Source organism: Leptonychotes weddellii, chromosome 3, assembly GCF_054177405.1.
Source record: "Leptonychotes weddellii isolate Sample4059 chromosome 3, ASM5417740v2, whole genome shotgun sequence".
Lineage (NCBI taxonomy): Eukaryota > Metazoa > Chordata > Mammalia > Carnivora > Phocidae > Leptonychotes > Leptonychotes weddellii.
In genome coordinates this window covers 142,963,566-142,977,348 of record NC_138371.1, presented here as the reverse complement: position 1 = coordinate 142,977,348, position 13,783 = coordinate 142,963,566, and positions in this window count along the sequence as shown.

Below are 13,783 nucleotides of genomic sequence, written 5' to 3'. Positions count from 1 at the left end.
CTGTTAAGGTCTTTTTTCCCATTTTTAAGGTTGTTTCTTATTGTTGAGTTTTAAGAGTTCTTTGTATATTTTGTATAGTAGTCTTTATCAAATAGATCTCTTACAAACGTTTTTTCCTAAGATTGTGGCATATTTTTTTTCTTTTCATGGAGCAGAAATTTTTAATTTTAATGAAGTCCAGCTTATCAATTACTTATTTTATTGATCATGCCTTTGGTGTTGCATCAGAATTCATTGCTAAACTCAAGGTCATCTAGATTTTTCTCAGATGTTATCTTCTAGGAGTTTTGCAGTTTTGTGTTTTATATTTAAATTTGTGACCCATTTTGAGTTAATTTTTATGAAGAGTCTGTGTCTAGATTTATTTTGTAAACATCTGTTTCTCAATTTTTTTTTGTATGTACAATTGTTCCAGCACCATTTGTTGAAAAAAACTGTCTTATCTCTATCATATTGCCTTTACTCCTTTGTCAAAGATCAGTTGACTATATTTAGAAGGGTCTAATACTGGGCTCTCTATTCTGACTTACTGTTCTATTTGCTCTTCTTTCACCAATACCACACCATTGATTACTGTGGCTTTATAAAAAGAAGACATCAAGTTGAGTAGTATTAGTCCTTCAACTGTGTTCTCCTTCAATATTATGTTAGCTATCCTGGGTCTTTTGCATCTCTATGTAAAGTTTAGAATCTGTTTTTTGATATGCACAAGATAATTTTCCTGCATTCTGATGGAAATTGTTTTAAGTCTGTAGCTCGAATTGGGAAGAACTGACATCTTGATACTACTGAGTCTTCCTATCCATGAGCATGAACTTTCCATTTATTTAATTATTCTTTGATTATTTCTTTCATCAGAGTATTATAGTTTCCTTCATGTAGATCTTGTACGTATTTTGTTTAATTTATGATGGGTTTATTAGGATGTAACCCCATTGTAAGTCAGAGAGGGATCTGCATGGTCTGAACAATGTTTTTTGTAGCTATCTTTATCAAATTAGAGAAATTCCTTCCTATTCTGCTAGATTATTGATATTTTACTCATGAATGGGTGTTTATCAAATGCTCTTCCTGTATTTATGATAATGATCATGGGATTTTTCTTCTTTAGCCTTTTGATGAGATAATATTAATTGAGTTTTTGAATGTTGAATGAGCCTTGCATACATGACAAAAATCCACCTTGGTTGTGGTGGTAGTAGGTGTTTTCAAAAGCAGATAGTAAGTTCAGAAACCTATTGTTCTGTTTGTGTGATGAATAGGGAAAAAGCTATTGCTGTCCATCAGTAATTTGCATGTGCGCATGTGTGTGTGCGTGTGCATGTGCATACAGGGAAGGAGAAGGAGAGGGAGGAAAAAAAGAAGGGAGAGAAACAGAGAAACAGAATTTGGAAACAGGATTTGAGAATCCTTCTATGAAATAATCCATGTTGACTATGAATGCATTTTTGAAAAAATTGTATGTATAATGGTCAGGAATGTGGTTGCCAAAGCCAAACCATCTAATTTCAGATCTCATTTCAAGCACTTATTGTCTGACCTTGGTCAAGCTTCTTTGCCACTTTGTCTTTGTTTTTTCATCTATAATAGGAATGGTGATGAAAATTATAGTTTCTTCTTCCTAAATTCGCTTTAATAAGATGGTTAATGTAAGTGAAGGACCGAAGAAAGCACCTGGCATTGGTCATTCATGTTTAGTATCTATGCTTACAGATAAAGCAATGAATAACAGGGCATTCAGTTTTCTCAAGATATTTATGAATTACAAATGGAATACGTGTGAGAAGTGACAAATGAAAAGGCAACAAACCTCTAGTCAAGGCCTAAATTTTCTCATTCTTTGTGACATTAAAGTTCTGTAAGTCAAGAACTTCACAAATATCTTTCAGTGTGTTATTTTCACTCATATTTGATTGACTTTTCTGAGGTATATTCCTGTCTTATTTGATTTGGGGTTACTCTGAAAATTCTCACCTTTTGGATAGGTTCTCTCAAAAAGAAGCATGCTTATTGGCAAGTAAATTGATTTCCAAATAGGTATAATAACCAAAGCGTACACGAAGTTACACATGGATGTTTTAAAAGAGATTAATTACAAATACTTGGAGTAAATCGTAGAAATAAAAGTGTTTCATTAATATATCTAGCCTAGATAAAAAGTTTGTTGCAGTTGCTTTTCTGTAGAATTCCCATGTTTGTTAGGTCAGTACTGAAGTAATGTGCTGATAAGCAGAATTTTGTGTAAACTGAGTCACATACCTCCTCACAGCAGCCTTCAAATGGTGAATGGGAAAGTTAGCAGTGACTTTCTATGGGCAATGAGCCTTTGGGTGAATGACTTGTTAGAAACTTTGTATAGAGCTGTAAATAAAGTAATTTGTAATCAGGTAGTTAAACCATTACTCTTTTGTTTGAGGGAAGGCCTGTACCCTGTTTCTTTCTACACCATCTAGCTTTTTATCTACTTCTTACGGTAGCTGTACTGTAAGCTATATGTGGTGTCACTTATAATAAGTGCTTATAAATCAGTCAATGCATATATATCTCACAAAAGAATATTCTTTATTTACATCAACGAGTTTTAGATCATTTTAAAAATACTGTTGATGCAAGAGGCTGTTCTTTTGGTGTTTACTTTTTTCCCCTGATCATAAGATGGAAAAATTACCCAAAACCCACCAATCGGTATATCAGAACTATTGAGACTGTGGTAACACATTTAGCAATAGCTTTTGTTCCTCTGTTTGGCACACGAATGAGATGAGATATCTATGAACTGTCAACCCACTTTAAAAAGGACACTTTATACAATGCTATTTCCTTATAACCCATAGCTTAATGTGTCAGCAAATACTTTGATCTTTATTGTTTCTAATGTTTAATTTTAGCTACACTTTGCCAGGGGGCGGGGGGTTGCATTTATTTTTCCAGGAAAAATATTTTCTGAGTCATAATTCACTCTAATCATAAGGAATGAGTAGAGTAGAAATTTGGATGTCTTGCTTTGCTGAAGTTTTTTTTCATTCTTGAGACTGGTATAAAGTGGTTCTTTGTTTTTTGAAGGTCAGGTGACAATTACACTAACTATAAACATTCATTCTATTTCACTGCTAAGTGATTTCTACTTGAAATTGCTTCTAAATCTTTTCTTACCCACCTTAAATCCAATATTTATTTTAACCTTGAGCTGCCTAAGACCTTTAATAGGAAGCTTCAAAGCATTTTAAAAATCGTATCCTTTTTAAATCTTTCTCATTTGAATGCAAGTGCCTTGAAAGCTCAAACAGTGTTGGTTGTTCTTATTGAAGTTTATAATGCTTTAGATATTCAAATCAGCTCTGTGTCTTCCATTTGTTATGCAAATCTTTAAACTTTATATACTGCATGGTTTATCTACATTAATACAGCTTTCACTAACAGGTCTTACCAGAGCAGACATATACTCTAAAGGTGCACATTTTTAGTGTCTTGAATTACCATAAAATCATAAAAATAGTGTGTATTGCTTTACTCTAATCAGACTCAGTTTTATGTGGTTGTTGAAAGCCCTTTTACATTCCATTCTGTGTCTGGAGGTCTGTGTATAAAACTGATTCAGAAAAAGCAAAGTGAAGACACCTGCTGGCTTATAGCACAAATACTAAAATATCTTAGAGCCTGCTGAAAGGAGAATTGGAACAATATGTCATTACTGAAGGCTCACTTGCAAGTTCTAATGTATTATAATGAAAACAGTATGACAAACCTAATGAGACAGTGAAGATTTGGGTAATTGTTCCTACAATGTATGGTAACTTTTCCAGCCTTTATTGGCAAACATAAAACCTAATGAGATTTTATTAATTTAAATGCAGTGCATCTGCAAAACATTTCCTTCCTTGCATTCTCCTCTGATAGTCTTCCTTTCCTCATGGACTTGATCCTTTTAAGTTAATTGTTCTGTATAGTACACTCTCCAAACAAAACACTTGACATAAATTCGAATCAAACTTTTTCCATTTATTTTTGTATACCTTGTCCTGAAGTGTAATACTACATGCAAGCTTGTGAAGACAGTAAGTATGACATTGAATGTATAGCATAATAATTGGGTTTATAATAAAAAAATATTTTGCTGGACTCTTTTGAGTGTCCTTTAAAAGCTCTAGAAATGTCATTATTTTCTTAATTTGTGAAGGGAAGAAATCAATTTCCTGTTACTTTCAGCCATATGTTTTAAATTGTCAAAAGACAAAAAATGAACGGGCAGGACTGTTCGGCCCATGGACTGCCTCTCACTCAACCAGTCACTCTTTGTTAATTGTTTAACTATGAAATATGATAGCGAGGCTCAATCTAAATTTAAATTTTCTAAATGGCTTTACATATGCGGCACAAATATGTTTCCGTTTAAAAATGAAAATGTTTTCATCACAGAGGATTTTAAAAATAGCACTGTTTTAGGCATGAAAAAACATGAAGAGAATGCTAATTTGCTACTATTAACCTTTAATTCTTGTCTGTTTTGAGCTTAATTCACTTTGCTCTTTTTCAAGCTACAGTGTCATAAACACATGATAGGCGAGATCTTGAAATCTTGACTTTGCAGTGTCAGGTGAAAGAACGTTTCTTGATGAAGGCACGGGTAACACATTGCTAGCTCATGGTAGAGAAAGCAATAGAGCTGTCAGGAAGTTCAAAAATTATATTGTCTCTGCCAGAATAACTGGAAAGAGATCATATTCACTTTCCCCCTGAGTTTTGCAGGTCATTTTGGATTTACAGTATAGCGTTTTATTACAGTTTGAAAACTTTATAAAAAACTTAGTTGTCTAGTTTATTGTTATCAAATGCTTTTCCATGCAAACAGATACAGTTGGATAAAAATACACTTTACTATTTCTGTGTGATTTTTCTACGTTCTCATTATAAAAAAATAATTGAAGCAGAGGGCTATTTTCCTTTCTATTTTGGCCTTTGAATACATATTTCATATTATAAATGGGATGAGTTTGTAAAATAACCTTGAGGATTGAAGTGGTAAATAATTTTATAATGACCTTTCAAAGGTTTCAGTAAAAAAAGAAAAAAAAATCTGTATTTACCCTAAATGTCAAATATTTGGATAATGAGTTTAGAGCAACATGGTCTTAAATTTACCATATGTTCTATGAATATTGCTTGTTTTCTCTCTTCCAAAATGTGGATGTCGCTTGAGGGAAGCATTTTTCTGTAAGGAATTACAAAACAACTTCTACCGTAGGAGAAAATGTAAGCATATTGTCCTCTCCCTCATTGATTTTGTGAGGCTGTTAGGCACTTAATTAGTAAACTGTTTAGGTAAGTATATGATTTTATTAATGCTACTTTTAGAGTATTTTGATATAACATGATCTGATGGTTTCCTTTATCCTGTTATATTATTTCAGAGAGGTGTATTTTTACTATAAAAGACAATGAAGAAAAATACAATTGAATGGCCTAATATCTATGAATTTCTGTTGCCACCCATATTTTTATTACTGAAATTTTCTGATGGTATTATGATTAAAGAATGAGATCTCTGGGTGATTACTCTAAACTTTGTTTTATATTGCTATCTGTTGAGTGCTATCTGTTGATATTTTAAGCATACCCCGTACAGGTCACTGTCTCCGATTTTATCTTGGCTAGACTTCTCAAAAAGCATAGGTCTAATGAGAACAGGCGTATAAAAAAATAAATTTGTGTAATCCCCAAAGTGTGAAAGTAATAAAATATGCAGATTCCAAAAAAATTTGCAGATTCCTGTTGTTTAATTGCTATATAACAAAAAATAAGTGGTCTTAATTCTGACTTTATATTACCAATTTATATAGATTTTTTAATGATTTTTCAACCAAATATTCAATGTAAATCTCTCCCTCTTCTCCCCTCCCCCCCCCACACACTGAATACACTTTAGTTGGATCATTTGGTTCTTTGGTGATAACAGTTAGTTAAAATGAGTCTGTGAAATAATCCCTGAATTAATCATTTCCATTAATTTATTTAATCAGAGACAATAATCCTTGCACTACAAACTAAAATATAATGAATATACAGTAAGAACTACCATTTTTTTTTTTTTTTAGTATGGCTGTCTTTTTCCCATTTGGATCTTTTCAGGAGCTCAGGCTCATCTTTCCTATGTATATTTTGTAATCTGCATTGTTGGGGCAATGGGAAAATAAGCTTTTAGTCAGACTGATCTTGATACAAATCCTGTATGCCACTTAATAGCTATGGAAATTTTGGTGAGTTATTAAATTTTTTTCATCTCTAGTTTACCTACCTATAAAATGGAGATAGGTATGAATGCTTTGGAGAATAATTGAGAATGTTATGTGAAATAATGTATAGGACATGCTGACCTCAAACCATGGCACATAATAGAGTCTAAATAAATGCTGCCCTTCCTTTATTTTAAACATTTTTTTTTTGCTTATTTAATCACAACTTTAATTTAGGTTAGTAGAACTTAATTTTCTTCTCTTTCCATGAACGTAGAAATGATGTGACCATGTGCCACAGTGACCATGTGCCCCTTCCTTAATAGTTTCAACAACCCATCCTCTCTATACACTGAATGAAATGTATTTAATAAAATTTTACTTGGCTGGTTATGAAAAGAACACTCATAAATTCAGGAAAAGCTCTTTTATTTTCATTCCCATCCTCCAACTGTCATGCAGTTCTTGCTTTTGCTTTTCTTCCCAGAGACAAAGCTGCAGTGCTAAAATTTACAATTGTGAAGCATTGTCTTTGGGGTGGGGGGCGGGGAGTGGCAGTGGAGGAGGTTGCTGATGAACAAAATAAATTTCCTGCCTAGCTGCATTTTTAATGGGAATGGTATGGTTACCATATTTCTCTAAGGAGAGAGGATTTTACATTTTGGAAACTGATAAAAAAAAAAATATCCCTAGGGTGAGAGTGGGAGAAAGCAGTAAAGGCAGTAAGAGAGCATATTATCGGTAGAGAATTTCAAAATCGTAATAATACTGACCAAATGTCATCTACATTTTACCATAACCATAGTCTTAGTAATTATAAACAATTCCAGTGATAAAATTTCTCAATCTGGCTAGGCCTCACCCACCATGCCGCTTAATTAAGGATGGTTCCAGTTCCGTCATCTCAAACTGTGGATGTGAAAAGTATTTTTCCGACCTATATTTAAAACAATACGAGTAGTCAGTGACCTCCACTTCCACTGGTGCAGAAGTTAGGCCACCTTATCCAAAAATTTACTTAGGTCCATGAAGCGTATTTTATAATGAAAAATAGCATGTAAGAGTTTTGTAAAAAATGCTGTGGATCATACTCAACACAAAATTCGTTAGCTTTGTTTTCCCTGGGTACATAGTTTAGGTTCAATTTTTGCTAATATCTGTGTCCTTGAGAGCAGAGTGGCAATTACAGTTTTATGCTTAAAAAAAAAAAATAACCTACCTCCCTTAATAACAACTGATCACATGGTTCAAGGAAGACTTCACAAAAAATGTTGAGAGAGAACTGGATTTTCTGTCCATTTACTATGAGACATCATTTCTAATTCATATGCCATTTTATAGTATTTGAAAAATGTGTAATAAATTCATAGATTAAATACCACTCCAACTAAGAATAATCAATCAAAAATGACAGCTGATTGATTTCTTTTGTAAATGAGAATATACTTATTGTTTAATTGATTTCAATATGCTCCAAAGGTGATTGGAAAGTCATATATTCAAAAGAATATTCCTGCTGTTTTAGTGAAGATTTTAGAAGTTCAGAAAAGTGACTCATTGACTGACTTAAGATCTTTTTTCCCTGTCAAGACAAGGAAATTTATGACCTAGTCACTCATTTTGAATTCACTGTGAATGTAGATAATAGGAAAGAAAATTAGACTTATAAAGAAGTCTCAGTTTTTAATTTTATCAACAGTTTCTTCCCAGTTACTTTGGAGTTTGAATCAACTATTTATTTTGAATAAAATGCAGAATGCCTCCTATATCATGAAGAAAAATTAGGGTCTCCCTTGAGTGCTATAATTATAGAACTTAGGTACCATAACAGGCAAGAAACAGATGGCTCCACAATACAGGAACATTTTAAAATAAACATTAATACAAGTTAGAATAAAATTCTTATTAAGAATGCAGTTTTCATCACATTAACTGTTGTTGACTTCGCTACTTAAAACTATTTCACAGATCCTAGAAAGGGAAAAAACCAATTAGTACAGAATATGATGAATGTATGGCATTAACTATATTATTTACGGTAAAGTTGTCTCCCAGAAAAAAAAAAAAAAGAGTTGTATTTTGATTTCATAAGATGTGGTCTATAAATATTTTTAATTGCTTTCATAATATTTGAGTAGGCTTATTACATGTGTCTACTCATTTTCTCATCCTAAAATATGTTTGTTTGTTTATATGGTAGCCTACCACATAAGCATCCACACTAAGGAATTTTTTTCTTTGGCTTAAGTGTTTAATTGACCATATAAAAATGTGGGTCATTTCTATATTGAACTAAGCGAAGGCATAATGGTTAAAGATACATTTTTTTTTAATAGCCAGCTTCAGTGTATTCGAAGGCATATTTCCCTGGTAATAACACACTACACACATAGACAAAAATTGCATTAAATATATTTCTTACTCTGATAGAGACTTAAGGTTGGTGATGATGATGTACATGTTTTGTTTTTGCAGGGTTTGATTTTCACAAATGACTGACTTTAGTTAGGTCTGTTTAGGACAGATAGGCATACTCCCTCGTACCTGATCTTCTGTAGATCTAGGAGAAATACGGGAGCATGCCATGTTAGAATATGGTGAAAGGAAAATGGACTGTGACATTAGACGTGGTTTGAAAATCTAGCTTCTGCATTCTACTTTGCATTGTTACTTATCCGCTCTGTGCCTATTACTCCGAAAGCAGAAGGCGCTAATTATATATTTTGCACCCATTTTGTGAGGAGTAAATGAGTTATAATACATGATTTGTTTGATGTGTGTTCAGCATTTCAAGTAATCTTAGTTCCTTCTTCCTCTCCTTTTCTATTTCCTAGCATAAAGTTGTAATATGATTTGTTAAAACTCGGCAAAATAAACATTTAATTTATAATCTTGAAGGTCACGATTTCCCTCTTGGTTCTATACCCATCTTTCCCCACATCTTCCCTCCTTTAAGTTTTGTCTACTACATGATAATTTTCTGAGCTATTCCTATGAGCTGTGGCTCAGAGCTTTGCCTGAGTCCCATGCTCTGGTGTTTAGTGCAGTTCTTTTCCCACACATTTAAAATAGAATTTTAGGATATGAAAAGATTTTAAACATGACAAAATGTGAGCTCTCTGGTTGTGGGAAAGAAAATGGTGACTTGCCTAAAAGCATGCAACTAGCAAGGGGCAGATCTTAATTCAAATAAGTGCTGTTCTTGTTATTTTTTCATACCATTGTTTCATATCAATATATTATATAGGTGTCTTTTTTTTTTAAAGATTTTATTTATTTATTTGACAGAGAGAGACACAGCGAGAGAGGGAACACAAGCAGGGGGAGTGGGAGAAGGAGAAGCAGGCTTCCCGCTGAGCAGGGAGCCCGATGTGGGGCTCGATCCCAGGACCCTGGGATCATGACCTGAGCCGAAGGCAGATGCTTAACGACTGAGCCACCCAGGCGCCCCTATAGGTGTCTTTAATATAATTTTTTTGAGTAGTGTGCCAAAGTAAGAGAGAAAGAATCACACTGAGAAGAATTAAAAAGTCATTTAAGCTTTTGGATTCTAAGTCACATAGAATAGTTGTCTACCTGAGAGCAATCCCAACTATCATTTAAATGATAGTCTAAAGGTGACAGATCTGATATAAACAGATGATTTTGGCCTTGAAAAAAATCTGGAGAAATCATAATATTTCAGGATTTCACTGATGTTCTTTCTAGTGTTTCCTACCCTCCTTCAAGGGGAATATTCACTGCTTTACCAATTTAATATAAATGGGAATATTTTTATTACAAAACTAACATATGATCACTAAATTAAAAAAATAAATGCATAAACACATACAGTTGAATCATTCATACTATACGTATTTCCCAACTGAAAATTATACTTAGAGTATGAAACTTACTTTCTCATACCACCAAATATGAGCAAACAAGATGCTGTTTAGTGTATATAATAGTTCATTTCATGAATGTATTATTATATATACACAAATTACACATATGTAACAATTATATATATCCTATATAGTTATATATGTAGCAATTTTTATTATACAGTTTGGTTGTTTTTAGAGTTTTTCCATCATAAATTAAAGACCACATTTCTAAACATATGTGATTTTATCCCTATGGTAAATTCTTGAAAGAGAAATTTCCATGTCAAAGTTATATGACAGTTTTTTTTTTTAAAGATTTTATTTATTTATTTGACAGAGAGAGACACCACGAGAGAGGGAACACAAGCAGGGGGAGTGGGAGAGGGAGAAGCAGGCTTCCCGCGGAGCAGGGAGCCCGATGCGGGGCTCGATCCCAGGACCCTGAGATCATGACCTGAGCTGAAGGCAGACACTTAATAACTGAGCCACCCAGGTGCCCCGTATATGACAGTTTTTAATGCATTGGATAAATATAGTCAACTCACATTTTAAATGATTATATCAATTTATATTTTTTGTTCAGTTAATTTATTTCTTTGATGTTATTTATTTCCCTATTGCTACCTGGAGTTGGAAACCAATAGTTATGCCTCAGTTGTGTTTAATAGCTTTTTCCTGTTTACAAAGGAAATATATAGAACATCATGGAAGGAGGTAGTACAGTAGAAATTAGACAACCTGACATTAAATACTGCTTCTATTTCTTGATAGGTATTTTTCTTTTCTGAGTATCAAAGTTAGGGCTAAAGTTCTTATTCTTCAGTCTCTAAGATAGTTGCATTGTCACAACTAGGTACTTGGGTATTTGGGAGAAGATACTGAAATTATGAATTAGGAAGGAAGCCCATCCTTCCACAGAGAGTCAGGAAATCTCTGAAAGGATATATGTGGATGAACATGAGGGATTGTTTTATTATGTGCTTCATTAGCTTGTTGTTATTATTTTAGAGTTGTAATTGATGATGTACCTCACCTATTAAATATTTAGGACTGTATAATGGAAAATTCTAGCCATTCTAATCTACACTCACAAAAATGAACAGTTAATTTTCTATGCCTTAACAAGTAATAATTATAATATTTGACTTGCAGCCATAGCATTAACAAACAAATAAATAAAACCCAACGGTGTATAAAACCATTTTTCCAAACTGATAATGTCCTTAAGATTAGAGCCAGGATCCCTGTTCACATATGCCAGTTGATGGCTTGCCAATATTTTTCACTCTGACAGTTTAACAACATACCAGTAGATTTCCTAACAGAACACACTAAGAAAGGTTAGTGATTGTATCTTTTAAAATCAGAGTAGGGGAGCGTAGGTGGCTTAGTCAGTTGAGGGTCCTGACTCTTGGTTTTGGCTCAGTTCATGATCTTAGGGTCATGAGATTGAGCCCTGCATCAGGCTCCACTCTCAGCGGGGAGTCTGCTTGAGATTCTCCTTCTCCCTCTACCCCTCTCCCCACCTTGTGCTTGCACTCTTTCTTTCTCTAAAGTAAATAAATGAATCTTTAAAAATAAATAAAATAGGGGATGCCTGGGTGGCTCAGTTGGTTGGGCGACGCCTTCGGCTCAGGTCGTGATCCTGGAGTCCCGGGATCGAGTCCCGCATCGGGCTCCCTGCTCGGCGGGGAGTCTGCTTCTCCCTCTGATCCTCCCCCTCTCATGCTCTCTGTCTCCCATTCTCTCTCTCAGATAAATAAATAAAAAATCTTAAAAAAAAAAACTAAAAATAAATAAAATAGAAAGTAAAATGTTTAATGTCAGCCTCATATATACTTTTCACTGAATTACACAGTCTGACTCCAAATCTATATTAAGCTACCCAAATCAATGTACTTTTGTCACTTGGGCCATTATTTTTTGTCTAAGGTCTTTTTTCAGGCTTACCTTTCCAAGCATGTTATTATTTGTGTAATGAGAAGTACATAGAATCTGAGTCATAGAAAAATTGATAGATGAACAGCCTTAATGTTTGGTCCACAGTCAGCTCTCTGAGACTTGCCATCTGTGAAAATTAGCTACAGTTAGTTGATGCCTGAAAAGAATCCATTTTGTTTTGAGTCAACTAAAATGATTGTAAAATTCTCTTATATATTGAATAAACTAAGTCTGCTTTTACACTCTTTCCTATTTGTCCAATTTTCTCACTTTTAGCTAATACACATGTAATTGGCCTCCATTATTCATAGTCCACCTTTTCAAATCTAAGAAGGCAGCTTATTTTATGAACCAAGAGTTGAGTCCACGCCAAACCTTAGCTTTTGATTTAAATATCTCTAATTCTTTCAGTAGTTTTGAAATGATAAGGTTTTCAGGACTTCTTTTATTCTATTTTTTTTCTGTACTCAGTAATCCTTTATCATATGGTTTATTTGTTTCGTGAGAGTTGTTTCACTGAAATAGAGTTAACTAGAGCTCTCTTTTAGAAGTATTTTTAGAAACCATTTACCACTCTCTGAAGTGTATTGTGATAGTGGTGTAGCCAAGACCTAAGATAGATGTATTTTAAAAAATTAGAAACCTCTTTCACTTTTAAGGTATTATACTACGATTCAGACTCTGTTTAAAATCATAGCTCTTCATTAAAAATAACAGCAAATATTAACTAACATTCTCTAAATCAGATAGGAATAGTGTATAATAACAACAATTATGTAAAAAAAAAACAAATACGCAAAAAAATAAAAGAAAAAAATCTGTTCTCTCTCATCAGTTGTTGTTAATTTCAAATAGATTAATCTTAGATTTTCTTGTCTTACCTCAAAGAGCTTGGACCTCTAAAACTATAACTCCTCCAATATCACACTTCGGGCGAAAACCATCTTTTCAACTGCTGCTGCATTAACAGCAATTTAATTCACTCACAAAACTTACCAGGGAAGGGTTTCAGTGTTGCCTTTGGACTTGGCCAGTTCTTTGGTAAATTTTCTTTTACCCATGCTCTGCCTGTTGGGACATCTGTCCTTTTGGTGAAATATGAAAGGAAAATGAATAACATACCATGTAACTCTTATCTATGAATGGAATTTTAGCCAGTCAGAAAGAAAGAAAAATCTTTTTAACAATACCCCCACCTCTGTAACAATGACATGTGAAAGCTTCCCTGCCAGTTGTTTTAAAATTGAATTATTCCTACCATCCTATCAGAAAAGTTACAGAGAAAAAGTTATCTGTTTCAATAGTGATAAATTGAACTTACAAAGTGAAAGAAGACACTGGAAGGGCATTTGTGGAAACTGAGTCACAGATCTATAATTTTCCAACTTCAGAACTAAAGCTAATAACCAGTAGAACTGAAATCCAATCCAAATTTCATTAGTCCCATAGTCTATATTCTTTCACTGATACTTTCTTACAAACATTTGGAGTCTTAAAACTAGGATTCTTGTAAAAAAAAATCAAATCTGAATGTGATCAAACAGAAGTCATATATCTAACTAGCTCACTATCAACACAGAAGAAATAAAAGGGATAAAGGAAAATTGAAAATGGCCACAGCTGTGCAATGAAAAAAATCAATGACCTGACAATGGACAAGCTACTTTTAAAAATAAATTGCAAGGAATAGAAAGAGAAAGGGATGGTAGATTTACACATTAAAAGTGATGTAAGGGTATTAAC